General features: G+C 41.1%; 1 pseudogene; it reads left to right on the plus strand.

The window, feature by feature from the left end:
• The first annotated feature begins 12,499 nt into the window (after positions 1-12,499).
• Positions 12,500-13,872, plus strand: LOC110303754 (annotated as a pseudogene).
• The last annotated feature ends 1,923 nt before the right edge of the window (positions 13,873-15,795 follow it).

A 15,795-nucleotide genomic window follows, 5' to 3' on the forward strand; every position in this document is an offset into this window, starting at 1 on the left:
AGCAAGTTCCCAATTAAAAGTTTTCTTCTATAAGAGTTGCCTTGGTCATGGTGTCTTGTCACAGCAATAGAAGAGTAACTAAGACAGAGGGAGAAAATTCACCATTTGATAATAGAAATTTTTAAGCCAATGTGTAGGTTAATCACTTACACATTAAGCCACTTATTCATTAATCAATAGGGATTGGAATAAAAAAGTAGTGGATCATAAATGGCCCATGAGCTCCCAAACAAAACAAAACAATAAAACAATAACAGAAACAAAAAAACAAAACCCAACTCACTTGCCCAGAGTCACTAATAATCCAAGAACTATGAATCTATATCTCTTCAAGATAAGATTGCACATTTACAGATCTAAAGAGCAGGGACTATCTGTTGGTATCAGGACCTCCCGAAACTCATGATATCACATAGGTGCTACCCGAACACCTGTTGCCAAGGAAACAGCAACTATATTCCCAGAATCCACCTGGTTCATCTCCCACCTTTACCTGTGACTATGTCAGCATCCATATATAAAGAAACTGTCTCCCCACCCCCTCTCTCCCTTCTCTTTCCACCACCACTTTGCCCCTCTCTCTCGAAATAAACCTCACGTGGAACTGTTTGGCCTGGTGTAGTCCTTCTGAAGCTGTGCAACGATTAAGATGATCATAACATTGGTGCCAAAGATTTCGGTAATCTCTATGCAGGGGAGCTGTGGGGTCCAGGCAGCCATCACTACCTGACATGAAGGTGAACCAGGTGAACCTGCCATTGCTGCAGGAGAACCACGAGGATGGCCGACACCACCTGCAGCAACTGCTACAACATGTGGACTCCATCAGCTGGCACCTACCGTCATCCACCACGTGGATTTCCACTGCTGCTGCAGACCATCGCCATCGACACTGTTGCCATCTTGTGAGACACATACTTCTACTACGTGAGTTGTGCCACCGAGACCTACCATGTGCTTCTGGGCACACCAACCAACCACACTGTTCCACGCTTCCTGCTACCTGACTGCAGAAGCCTGCAAACACACAGGCATATTAATTGGTAAGGAGTTTCTCCAGTTGGTGGAAGTGATCCTATATGCCCAGATAGGACAGCCTCTTTTGGGTTAAGGTGTTGGCTTTCAATGCCCCAGTTCTTATGACTGGTCTCCTGGCTGACCGACAAGTTAGGACATAGGCCTTTGGGTGACTCCTTTCTTGAAAGCAGTCCATAAATCCCTTGAGCTCTTGCAGCCAGCCCAAAATTCCTGGTACCAGGTTGAATTGCTTCTGGCAATTTCTGGGAAAATTGCAGCTGTAGCCTCTAGTTATTCATGTGATGATCTGAATTTCTAGTTTGGCCTTATACTAACCCGCTGATGAGCTCTTCTTAGGATGCTGGCACAAAAAGTTCAGTGACAACTTCCCTGCCCTACCCCTGTCACCCAATTGTCTTCAAACATACCTCCAGGCACCCCACTGGGATGTCTCCTGGAAAATCTCAAATCTCTGAAATTAACGCCCAATTCGAGACCCTCAAAACTGATACACCTCTGCAATAAAGTCTGGACAGCTAAAGAAGGTGGTCTTTGCCTGTTCCTCCAAGAAAAATGCTGTTTCTACATCAACCAATCTGGGATAGTGAGAAATAAAATTCAGGAGCTACAGTCAGACATAAAGAATTTCAAGGAACGTGAGACACTCAGTTCTGGGATTTTTGAAAACTCTATATGGAAGTGGATAACTCTCTTTTGTAACGCCTTTTCTAGTCATCCTGGCGTTATTATTTGCTCCCTGCCTCATTAATCTTGTTTCTACATTCTTTCAACGACAAATAAAAAAAAAAATCTAACCAAACTATTAATCAGTTCCTGTTACAGGACTACCAGTCACTGTCCACAGAAGATCCGCTGTCCACAGAGAAATCTGATGCGAACATTTACCAAGTGGATCCCGATGGTGAAAGTCAGCTGCACACCAAAATTGATGACACCCCTAGACAGCAGGAAGTAGCTTAAGAGACACAATGCCCTCATTCCTTTTTCACCATCAGCTTGCCCCTCTTCTTTTTTCTATCTCTTTATAATAACAAGAAGGGAGGTATATTGGTATCAGGACCTCCGAAACCTGTGATATCACATAGGCATGACCTGCACACCAATTGCCAAGTTAACAAACACCATATTCCCAGAATCCACCTGGCTCACCTCCCAAGTTTATCTGTGACTACATCAGCATCCATATATAAAGGCACCCCTGATCTTTCTCCCTTTCTCTTTCTCTTCTCCCTTCTCTTTCCACTGCCACCTTGCCCCCCACCCTACCCCAATAAACCTCACGTGGACCTATTTGACCTGGTGTGATCCTTCTGAAGCCACGTGACGATCAAGATCATAACACCAAACAATAGTGTCCACAGGAGGAAAAACAATGCTGCTTTTACTCATGGTTGAGGTAAATTTGCACAGAAGCATCTAAGGATAGTGGAGCAGTACACAACAAAGTTGAAATATTGGAGCTTCAGTCCATCTGGCTCATGCCTGGGTCTCCACCTCATCACAACTGGAAGAACCCTCCTTAGCCCTGTCTGTGTAGAAGGACACATGCACTGGCTATAATAGCCAAAATTTTCAAACTTGTAAATGCCCATCAACATGAATTGCATAAATGAACTGGATAAACAAGGGTTCTATATTTATGTGAACTATTATAAGCACCAGGAAAAATCTAGTTATACTTTCAAATATTCCTATGGTTAAATCTGGAAAACAGAAGGAATCAAAAATCACTACCTTTCAATACGTTGGCTGTACTTATTTTCCTTAAAGTTTGAAAAAAGTGCAATACAATGTGTGCCACCTGGATAACTATGAATGGAGTGCAATGTAAATTTGTAGACCAAGATTGTTTGAACCTGTTTCTTGTTTCTTAACTCAGTTGTAGGATTCCCAAGTGTGAACTTCGTAAGTAACATTCTGTTGCAGTGTTCAAAGGCTGGACTGGTCTAGAAAGGTGTGTATACCAACAGTATAAATTATCCAGGAAGGAGGGGTGGACATTTCAGTATAGTGTGAAGGAAGGAGCATGCCAACTGGAGCAGACCACAGGCTTAGATCATTTCTATAGAGTTTTATTTAAAAAAAAAAATCGGATACCACACGAGTAAAAATGCAATGTTTTGATAGAACTGGGTGGGGCACCCTGATGAGAATTTCTTCCTGGAAAATCATGAATAATATCCGCAGCCTTATAAGGGTTCAGTGACAAAGTAGTATTCTATCAAATTCACTCTGAGTAACCAATAAGTTAATTGTGCTTACTTATAAGAGCTGGGGGAGACAGGAGGGGGAGAGGGAGACCCTGGGGGAGGAGGAGGAGAAATTGCAGTTGGGATGTGATATATGAGAGGATATATATATATATATATATATATATATATATATATATATATATAACTAATTATAAGATAATAGGCAAAGGGCTGCTTTTAGGAGTATGGAGGACCCCAGAGAGCTGGCACTGGAAAGTCTTTGTCTGGCCAAAAAGATGGCTTCTTCTAAGCTGCATAGATGTTCATACCCATTGCTGGGATGCTACACATTCTGCATATCTATTCTATTTATTAGTCCATATATTTTTCCACTGGAGTAAGAAAAAAAAAAAGCTTTTCCAGTCATGAGCTGGGTCAACAGTTTAAAGTATTCACTTAAAACTGAAGGAAGCTGATAGGGCAGGACAGGCTCCAGGAGTTCTCTGGCAGTGTAACAGCCTAACCAGCTCAGAATGGGAAATTCACAACTACCCACTACTGTCTGTCAAATGAGCACAGAAACTTCTCCTGAAAGATGAATGAAATTAATCTAAAAGCAAGGTTGATCCAGCAGGCTGCTTGCAAAATTCAATATCCTGCAGGAAAAATAATCATTTTTATTCCTCTTATATAGTCAGAATTTTACTTTCTATTTTATTATTTTTATTTCACCTCCCCTGATTTCCAACCTACTTATCTGCAAACATCACACACTAACACATGCATGCATGTGTGCACTTACACATACACATACATGCATACACACACATGCATACGACAAATCATAAGCATTGAGTTTTGAGGGGAAATTGTGAATATGCAGTGGCCTCATTTACAGACTAAATAATGACTTTCTGTCAAGCAAGCCCACGGTCTTCTGTTTTCCCGATGACCACTGCAAGTACTGCCTCAGGTCCAGTCAGTATGTGCATACAAAGTCAGCCATTTGTAGCAGTTTGTAGTTTCCTCGGTGAGGCAAGTGACTCTGTAACTTGCTGTGTTTGTACATTTGGTATCTGTTGAGGAAACGCTATCACTCCTGTCCTCCAAAGTAACTTTTCATAAATCTTGCAGATTCAATTTTAAACACTTGCTTTTCTGTGTGAAGTTTCCTTAACTCTTTATATCATGAAATCCACCAATAGGGAATTAAGTTTCCAAAGTGTTATAGGAGGTATTTTTTCTATGTTTATTATTAGGCTATTGTTTAGTGTATATTAAATCTATACTCATTTTTCATGGTAAAAAGTTAGTGTATGAAATACTTTAAAAATAAATCAATTTCAATAGAAATATTTAAAACTCACAGCTCATCTGGACAAGGCAAAATAGTTTGTGAATTAGTGATTACAAATAGATTCAAAACTGTGTTGTCCAAAATGAACACCAGGGGATGCCAAATCATAAGGATGCTAAAATAAGCCTGTATATAGGAAACCCTTGTTTCAATGGAAATACCAATGAGAATAAGAGTCAGCATTTCTTGATTATGTTTTCCATTCTAAGCATTTTTTCTTAGCCAATTTTCTTATATAAGCTCATTTTTCCTCACAATATCTTTAAAATGAGATGTTATTACCTCTATTTTGTAGATAGGATATGTCAGATGATAAAAATGTTTATGTTGCTTTGCTTCAATTTGTGGTTAACATTGCATCTAACCTTATTCCACACACTGTCCTAGGGTCTGATATGGATTAGCTCAGCTACAATTTGCAATAACCGCATGATTCATGTTGTATTGCACCCTTTGTTCTCAATGCCTTGATTGAAACCTAGGGAGATTCTTGAATTTCCTCCAAGCACATGTAAGGCATAATTGGTTCAAACAACATCTATCTGGAGCTGAAGCTTCAGTTTTACTCAGTTGAATAAACAATGACAGATGCACAATAAAATCATTCAACTTATCTTACCCTGCTCTTTCTCATTGGACCCAAGTACACACCTCAAATACTCATGACGTATGCCATTTCTCCGTCTAGTATTAAGTTAGGGTTTCAGAGGCAGCATACGAAGCAGCATGTGGCTACAAAGGCTTGACATTCATTTCATTTATTTATTTTATGGCTCATGTGTTTACATTTATATGTACATTATGGAAACAAGAGAATGAGTCCATAGGACTAACTCACCACCACAGACGACACTCATGCCGGGTGCTCATTTCACCACATGCTATGCTAGAGAGGCTCCAACAAAGGAAGATACGCTACAAAGACAATGGCTTTGTGGGATTCTCAGCCACTCTTGAAATGAAATGGTTAACATTTAACTGAATTGGATCAAGAAAGCATCCTATAGAAGAAGGAGGGAGGAAAAAGAGGAGGAAGGAGAGAGGGGGAAGAGGGGAAAGAAAAGAAGGAGGGGAAATAAGGAGAGATTATAGGCCATTGGTAATAATTGTGGCTTTAATTTCTTGATTTTTCACAAAAACTTATGTGTGGTTCACTCAAAGAAACTTGCATTAAAAAATGTGGGGGATTAGAAATGCCATGAACAAAATTTAAAGTTATGAAAATTTAAACATGATAGTAGTCCTTCCTTAGAATATATTCCTTCCTTAGTATATATTTTATCCACTTAGCTAGTTTGAGGCACAACGCTTTGAGCATGTTAAACAGTGTGATACCATAACCCTGGCCTTCAGAATGTTTATTTTGCTAGTAAGTGACCTAGAAAGAGTCAGTAGACAGGTATGTTTTCCAGTGAGTAAGATAAACACAGAACACCACACTGCCCTTCCTAGATTGCTCTGGTTTTTGTGCTCTGGGCTCTGGGATGAACTCCCCCTCCAGACCAGTATTTCCACTTTCCTTTGGCAGAGCCGAGCCATCCTGCACTAGTTAAAAGCTTGTTCGTGCTGCTTGTGCTGTGAATAAGATCCCAGAGGTTTCAGAAAGTTATAAGCAGTATGCTGGGTTCCGTAGCTCAAATTTAAGCCATAAAAAATGAATTATGACTTCTAAAAGCACAGTTGTTAGTTTGGGTTTGATTTTCAAGATTTATTTTATTTTTATTTTATGTATATGTGTATATGGGCCACCTGTGTGCGGCAGTGCCCAAGGAAGCCAGAGGAGGCCACTGGATCCCCTAGAGCTGGAGTCACTGGCTGCTGTGAGCTGCCTCAGGAAACCAAACTCCGAGTGTCTGAGCCATCTCTTCATCCCTAGCACAGTTTTTAATGGAGAACAAGGAAGGGGAGCTACTTTTGCACTGTGCTATCTTTCCTGGGTGTCTAGTGTTTCCTAACAGTAGGCTCAGCTCTCAACATCATTTTGACCTTCCATTTGTAGTTGCTGAGAGTTCAAGGTAGACTGCATGGACTTTCCTGTGTGTCCTTCTTCTCATTGGCAAGGAAAGGCCAGCTCTTCAAAACCCCTCGTTGCCATACTGCTGACTCTTGGGCTTGCCCAGTCTCCCTGTCTGGAGTGGTTATCTGTTTTCAAGAATGCCACTACAAAGTACTACTACGTGCCCTAAACAATGGAAAGAAAACTTATTTTTTCATGGATCTGTAGAGCCTGAGATCAAGAGTAGAGGGCTGGTGTCCGCTCAGGTCTCTCTCTCTGAGTCGTGCTCACCCCAACACCCATACCCCACCCCCATTTTCAAATTATCTTTCTTCTCTGAGCACCTCATCTCTCTCTGTCAAGATAGTAGGTCAGACTGAGTTAACATCTTCCCTAATGATGTCATCAGAAATTAACTGTCTCTTTAAAGCAGTGGTTCTCAGCCTTCCTAATGATCCGACTCTATAATATATATATATATATATATATATATATATATATATATATATATATATGTGTGTGTGTGTATATATATATATATATATATATATATATACAGTCAGTCCCTCATGTTGTGGACATCCCAACCATAAAATTATTTGTTGCAACTTCATAACTGTAATTTTGCTACTGTTATGAATCATAAATATCCAATATGCAGAATATTTGATATTAGACACGTGTGAAAAGGCTGTTTTACCCCAAGGGGTAGAACAACAGCCTGGTTGAGAAATATTGCCTTAAAGACTTCATGCGTAAATGTGGTCACATTCTGGGACAGTAACAGTTAGGGTATTGATTTGGAAGGGCACAAATCCATCCAGTGATGATGGGTCATTGTTATAATGTGAATATTTTGCTAGTTAATGTTTTGTTTCCTTCCTAATTAATGTGTGGGCTGGCAGAAATAGGCAGTAACATTTACTCATGATCTAGATCTCTTACTTCACAGTCCATGAGAGATCCGGGGGGGGGGGGTCTGGTTGGTTGATATTGTTGTTCTTCCTATGGGGTTGCAAACCCCTTCAGCTCCTTCAGTCCTTTCTCTAGCTCCTCCATTGGGGACCCCATGCTCAGTCCAATGGTTGGCTGCTAGCATCTGCCTCTCTATTTGTCAGGCTCTGACAGAGCTTCTCAGGAGACAGCTATATCAGGCTCTTGTCAGCAAAAACTTCCTGGCATCCACAATATTGTTTGCATTTGGTGACTGTATATGGGATGGATCCCCAGGTGGGGCAGTCTCCGGATGGCCTTCCCTTGAATCTCTGCTGCATTTATTGTCTCCATATTTGCTCTTGTGAATATTTTGTTTCCCCTTCCAAGAAGGACCAAAGCACCCACATTTTGATCTTCTTTCTTCTTGAGCTTCATGTGGTCTGTGAACTGTATTGTCGGTTTCCCAAGCTTTTGGGCTAATATCCACTTATCGGTGAGTACATACAAGGTATGTTGTTTTGTGAATGAGTTACCTCACTCAGGATGATATTTTTCAAGTTCCAGACATTTGCCTAAGAATTACATGAGTTCATTGTTTTTAATAGCTGAGTTGTAGTACTTCATTGTCTAAATGGATCACATTTTTGTATCCATTCCTCTGTTGAAGGATATCTGGGTTCTTTCCTGCTCTGGCTATTATAAATGAGGCTGCTATGAATAGTAGAGCATGTGTCCTTGTTGGAGCATCTTTTGGGTATATGCCCAGGAGTGGTATAGCTGGGTCCTCAGGTAAAATTATGTCCAATTTTCTAAGGAACTGACAGACTGATTTTCAGAGTGGTTGTACCAGCTTGCAATCCCACCAACAATACAGGAGTGTTCCTCTTTGGTATTAGGTCTTCTTTGAAGATCTAGTAGAATTCTGTACTAAACCCATCTGGTCCTATGCTATTTTTGGTTGGAGACTTTTAATGACTGATTCTATTTCTTTAGGGGTTATGGGACTATTTAGGTGGTTTATCTAATCCTGATTTAACTTTGGTACCTGGTATCTGTCTAGAAAATTGTCCATTTCATGTAGGTTTTCCAATTTTGTTGAGTATAGGCTTTTGTAGTAGGATCTGATGTTTTTTTTTTTAATTAATCTGTTTCTGTTTTTATGTCTCCCTTTTCATTTCTGATTTTATTAATTTGGATACTGTCTTTGTGACCTCTGGTTAGTCTGGCTAAGGGTTTATATATCTTGATTTTCTTAAAGAACCAGCTTCTGGTTTTGTTGATTCTTTGTTTAGTTATTTTTGTTCCTACTTGTTTGATTTCAGCCCTGAGTTTGATTATTTTCTGCTTTCTACTCCTCTTAGGTGCATTTGCTTCTTTTGTCAGAGAGCTTTCAGATGTGCTGTCAAGCTGCTAGTGTAAGCTCTCTCCAGTTTCTTTTTGGAGACACTAGAAGTATGGCTTTTCCTCTTAGCACTGCTTTCATCGTGTCCCATAAGTTTTTAAATGATGTGCCTTCATTTTCACTAAATTCTAAAAAGTCTTAAATTTCATTCTTTATGCTTTCCTGACCAAGTTATCATTGAGTAGAGCATTGTTCAACTTCCATGTGCATGTGAGATTTCCATTGTTTTTGTTGGTATTTAAGGCCAGACTTAGTCCGTGGTGATCTGATGGGATGCATGTGATTGTTTCAATATTCTTGTATGTGGTGAGGCCTGTTTTGTGACCAAGTATATGGTCAATTTTGGAGAAGGTATATTGAGGTGGTGAGAAAAAGGTATATTCTTTTGTTTTAGGATGAAATGTTCTATAGATATCTGTTAAATCCATTTGGTTCATAACTTGTGTTAGTTTAACTGTATCTCTGTTTAGTTTCTGTGTCTATGATCTGCCCATTGCTGAGAGTGGGGTGTTGAAATATCCCACTATTATTGTGTGAGGTGCAATGTGTGCTTTGAGCTTTAGTAAAGTTTTTTGTTTTGTTTTGTTTTGTTTTTATGAATGTGTGTATCCTTGCATTTGGAGCATAGATGGTCAGAATTGAGCATTCATCTTGGTAGATTTTTCCGTTGATGAGTATAAAGTGTATTCCTTATCCTTTTTTGATAACTTTTGGTTGAAAGTTGCTTTTATTCTATATTAGAATGGCCACTCCAGTTTGTTTCTTGGTACCATTTGCTTGGAAATTTTTTTCCAATCTTTTACTCTGAGGTAGTGTCTGTCTTTGTCTGTGAGGTGCATTTCCTATATGCAGCAAAATGCTGGTTCCTGTTTACATATCCAGTCTGTTAGTCTCTGTCTTTTTATTGGGAAATGTGCCCACTGATATTAAGAGATATTAAGGAAAAGTGATTGTGGCTTCCTGTTATTTTTGTTGTTAGAGGTGGAAATGTGTTTGTGCAGCTATCTTCTCTTGGGTTTATTGAAAGATGATTATTTTCTTGCTTTTTCTAGGGTTTAGTTTCCCTCCTTGTGTTGGAGTTTTCCATCTATTATCCTTTGTAGAGCTGGATTTGTGGAAGTACATTATGTAAATTTGTTTTTTTCATGGAATATCTTGTTTTCTGCATCTATGGTAATTGAGAGTTTTCCTGGGTAGAGTAGCTTGAGCTGGCATTTTTGTTCTCTTAGGGTCTGTATGACATCTGCTCAGGATCTTCTGGCTTTCATAGTCTTTGTGAGAAGTCTGGTGTAATTTCTGTTAGGTCTGCCTTTATGTTACTTGACCTTTTCCCCTTACCACTTTTAACATTCTGTCTTTGTTTTGTGCATTTGGTACTTTAGATTATTATGTGAGGGAAGGAAATTCTTTTCTGGTCCAGTCTATTTGAAGTTCTGTAGGTTTCTTGTATGTTTACCGGCATCTCTTTGTTTGGGATAGGAAAGGTTTCTTATATAATTTTGTTGAAGATATTGACTGGCCCTTTAAGTTGAGAATCTTCACTCTCTTCTATACTTACTATACTTAGGTTTGGTTTTCTCGGTGTGTCCTGGATTTCCTTGATGTTTTCGGTTAGGAGTTTTTTGCCTTTTGCATTTGTTTTTGACTGTTGTGTCCATGTTTTCCATGGTATTTTCTGCACCTGAGATTCTCTTTTCTATCTCTTGTATTCTGCTGGTGATGCTTGCATCTATGACTCCTGATCTCTTTCTTATGTTTTCTCATTTTTTGATTTCTTTATTTTTTCTATTTCCACTTTTAGATTCTGGATGATTTTGTTCATTTCCTTCCCCAGTTTGGTTGTGTTCTTCTGTAATTCTTTAGGGGAGTTATTTATGTCCTCTATTATCATTATGAGAAGTGATTTTAGATCTGAATCTTGCTTTTCTGGTGTGATGGTGTATCCAGGACTTGCTATAGTGGAGAACTGGGTTCAGATGATGCCAAGTAGACTTGGTTTCTGTTGCTTATGTTCTTGCCCTTGACTCTTGCCATCTGGTTATCTTTAGTGCTACCTGCCCTAGCTGTCTCTGACTGGAGCCCTGTCCCTTCTGTAATTCTGGTTGAGTCAGAACTCCTAGGAGTCCAGCTGTCTCTGTGATCCTGTGATCCTGTGATCCTGAGATCCTGAGATCCTGGGTATGTCAGAGCTCCTGAGAGTCAAGTTGCCTCTGAGATACTGAAATTCTGGGGTGATCAAGCTCCTGAGATCCTGTCATCCTATAATCCTGGGCATATTAGAGCACCTGAGAGTTGAGCTTCCTCTGGGTGTTGTGGGACTGTGTTCCAGTTTCTTGTTTTTTTTGTAGTTTGTGTCCCTCACCTTTCCCTGGCCCATCTTTTCATTTTAACGCCACAGAAGCAGTATGTCTACAACAAAATAATCTGGCAGGGATGTTCCTGGGATTCCTCTTGGGATTCTTTGCCCCTCCTGTGTAGCAGGTCTTTGTGTACATTGTAAAGTCCTTGATTCTTTCATAGAGATGCAGCAATATAATGGTGCTTCCACACACCAAGAATCTTATTCTAATGAAAACTTGAACTGGTCAATCAGTATCTTTTCTATCTGAGGGGTAGGCTATCCCTACACACACTGTATGACTCTGCTAAGGGTCCTGTGGGATTGAGACAGTGTTAGCCACGGAGGCAACCATCTTGACAATTTGCTCTTGATGAGTCTTCTCTCCTTTCCTGAGGCATTTTTTTAGGACTCTGTTCCATCATTCAGCTTCACATCTCAAAATAAATTATTTACTCTGTGCAAGATCTGATCTTGGACTCTGCCTTTCTGAGGAAAACAGCTTTAGATTAGACTTGCTTCTGTCGCTGTGTGATGATGTCATCTTGGTGAGGTGTAATTACAAGCAGCGACACTGACCAGCGTTGTAATTAAACTTTGTTTACCGACACTTAAACGGCTTGCTTTTTGGGTTGTATTCCAGATGAAGTCAAATTGGCTAATTGGCAATTTAGTAACTTCTAAGAAATCCAGTCTGTATGATAAAATCCAGATGAAGTCAATTAAAAGAACTACACTGAGAGAAAATGGTATGTAAAAGTCAGTAATCTTCGCATCCCTTTTAAGGTTTCTATACTTGCAAATAATCACTGACAAATTCAAACACTTCTATCAAGTAGAGTTTCTTTTCTCCATGTTGTGAGGTCTCACTGTCGCATAATAGAAGTAACATATAGGAGATAAAACCCCGTCCCGGCGGCTCCGGTACCAGGGTCCAGCCTGTGACAACCCATCCAGGCCCGGATGCTGGATTAACACCTGTGACATCACGTGTGCGCTCCCGCTACATCTGTAGTCACATCTACAGCCACCTTGGCAGAGGAATCTACACTGAGTTCTGAACCTAGGTGGCTACAAGTTCTCAAACCTCATCTGTGACCCTCAACACCCTAATACCTGGGTCACACTTGTGAAACTTAAATTCCTACCCGTTACCCACACTTGTAACGTTTAAAACACATTTATGAAACTTGGTCACACTATCTGTGGCTACAACCTAAAACCATAGAGGCATCCAAGGGGCCTTATTTGTAATAGCTGACTGCTCCAGTGACTACAAGGCATCACAGCGTACTATCACCTACTTTGATTCTCCCAGACTGCCTGTGTAGACGGAGCAATGGCTGAAGTGAGGGGGGTCCAGCGAGTGCTGTTTGGAGACTGGCTATTGGGTGAGGTCAGTAGCGGCCAGTACGAGGGGCTGCAGTGGCTGAACGAGGCTCGCACAGTCTTCCGTGTACCCTGGAAGCATTTCGGTCGTAGGGATCTGGATGAAGCAGATGCACAGATCTTCAAGGCCTGGGCTGTGGCCCGAGGGAGGTGGCCACCTAGTGGAGTTAACCTGCCACCCCCAGAGGCTGAGGCTGCTGAGCGAAGAGAGCGAAGAGGCTGGAAGACCAACTTCCGCTGTGCACTCCACAGCACAGGGCGTTTTATCTTGCGCCAAGACAATTCAGGGGATCCGGTTGATCCGCACAAGGTGTACGAACTTAGCCCGGAGCTTGGGTCTGCTGTGGGCCCAGCAACGGAAAACAGGGAAGAAGTGACCCTCAGCAATGCTCTGCCCACACAGGTTCTGCAGTACAGCCACATACAGGAATCCAAGTCTGGGGCAGACTCCGTCCCACCACAGGCTCCTGGCCAGGAGCAAGAACGCGTTTACGAGGAACCCTATGCAGCATGGCAGGTGGAAGCTGTACCCAGTCCCAGGCCTCAACAGCCAGCTCTCACCGAGCGCAACCTTGGGTTCCTGGATGTGACCATCATGTACAAGGGCCGCACAGTGCTACAGGCAATGGTGTGGCACCCCAGATGCGTGTTCCTGTACAGCCCCATGGCCCCAGCAGTAAGAACTTCAGAGCCCCAGCCGGTGATTTTTCCCAGTCCTGCTGAGCTCCCAGATCAGAAGCAGCTGCACTACACTGAGACGCTTCTACAGCATGTGTCTCCTGGCCTTCAGCTGGAGCTTCGGGGACCATCCCTGTGGGCCCTGCGTATGGGCAAGTGCAAGGTGTACTGGGAGGTAGGCAGCCCTATGGGCACTACCGACCCCTCCACCCCACCCCAGCTGCTGGAGCGCAACTGCCACACCCCCATCTTCGACTTCAGCACTTCCGAGAACTGGAGGAGTTCCGGGCTCGGAGGCGGCAAGGATCACCACACTACACCATCTACCTGGGTTTTGGGCAAGACTTGTCAGCAGGGAGGCCCAAGGAGAAGAGCCTGATCCTGGTGAAGCTGGAGCCATGGGTATGCAAGGCACACCTGGAGGGCGTGCAGCGTGAGGGTGTGTCCTCCCTGGACAGCAGCAGTCTCGGCCTGTGCTTGTCTAGCACCAACAGTCTCTACGAAGACATTGAACACTTCCTCATGGACCTGGGTCAGTGGCCTTGATTCAGAACCCACCTCCCAATAAATAGTTCAAAATCAAAAAAAAAAAAAAAAAAAAAAAAAAAAAAAAAAAAAAAAAAGAGTAACATATATAAGACACGGTCCCCATGTAGTAGCAAAGGGACTATAGAAACAGTGGTCATCACAGAAGGAAAATATTGTGATTATGTTCATTTTTATATCTGTAAATACACTAATGATCCCAGAAGTTGTTTAAATTTTATTATTATTATTACTATTTGTTATTATTATTATTACTATTGTGTGATGTGTGTATGTGTGTCTGTGTGTGTTTTATCAAGCTCCTGAGATCCTGTCATCCAACCTATGATCCTTGGTGTGTTAGAACACTTGAGAGTTGAGGGAGTCAGGACATTTCAGAGTACCCACAGGCTTTCCCCCCACCCACCCCCGTGGCCCAGTTTCTGAATAATGACTTGGAGGCTTACTTATTTATGAATAAATGCCTCGATCATAAGCTAAGTCTCGTTCCCCGACTAACTCACAACTTATATAACCCATTTGAATTCTTCTATGTCTCCCACAAGGCTAGTTATCTCTCCTTAGTATCTTGCATCTGACTTCATCAGAATCTTCCCACTTCAGACTATCTCCCAGAATTCCAGTCTCCTACCAGAACTTCCACCCTCTACATCCTGCCTTTTGCTAATAGGCCATCAGCTTTTTACTGGGTGATGCTTCCACACAGTGGACAAGAGATTCTCCCTATATTTCAGAATAGAGTCCCTCTGTCCTGAAGCAGGTTGAGCTCATGACACCAGGCTTGTGCTGGAAGGCTCCCTTACCTGCTGAGCCACCTCACTGGCACGTAAGGAAATTGTTTGTTTGTTTGTTTTGTTTTTGTTTTTGTTTTATTTGTTTTTTCGAGACAGGGTTTCTCTGTATAGCCCTGGCTGTCCAGGAACTCACTCTGTAGACCAGGCTGGCCTCGAATTCAGAAATCCACCTGCCTCTGCCTCCCAAGTGCTGGGATTAAAGGCATGCGCCACCACCACCTGGCCACATATGAAATTCTAATCCATATTTGTTCCAGGTATTCGATGGGTTTGTTACTTGGGGCTTGACGTTGAACTATACAAGTATGCCAGGAGAGCTATTTTTGATGAGTATATTTCTGTTTTGTTTTTCTCTGTAAATTCTATACTTAAACAGAACCATGTTTAACATGCCAACTCAAATAGAATATTACCAAAAGCACTTTTAAAACACATTTTTAAAAAATCAATAAATATAAGAAACACAAATTTTAAATCTTCTTTAAAATTTGATGGGGAAAAACCCAAAGTATATAATCAAGTGGATCATACTATATTTCATATAGGTTACATATTTAGAAAAAAATTTAAAATTTTCCTAATCTTAAAACAAAATTTACACACAACAGAGACATGCATGATATAAATTCTAAAAACACACAAAATAAGAAAATAAAAATAGCCAGGCAGTGGTGGTGCATGCTTTTAATCCCAGCACTTAGGGGGCAGAGGCAGGCAGATCTCTAAGTTCGAGGCCAGCCTGGTCTACAAAGTGAGTTGCAGGACAGCCAGGGCTACACAGAGAAACCCTGTCTCAAAAAACCAAAAAACCAAAAAAAAAACCAAAAACAAAAAACCAAACCCAAAAAACCAAAACCAAAACCAAAACAAAACAAAACAACCCCCCCAAAAAAAAACCTCTTTACTTGTATAGTGTAGAAGAATTTACTTTTTTTTTATGTGTGTATATAAATTTTTGTAAATTTTAAATAATTTAATTGGGACTCTAGTTGATACCAAATTTGCATGTAATGTGTACCACTGGGTCAATCATTACTATAATTGATAACTTTATAGACATTTCTGTCTTAATTCTATTTTCTGTTGCCAATAGCACAGCAATACAGACTAGGTATAAGGGATAAGGAAA

The sequence above is a fragment of the Mus caroli genome, chromosome 10 (genome assembly GCF_900094665.2).
Source record: "Mus caroli chromosome 10, CAROLI_EIJ_v1.1, whole genome shotgun sequence".
NCBI classification, from domain to species: Eukaryota; Metazoa; Chordata; class Mammalia; order Rodentia; family Muridae; genus Mus; species Mus caroli.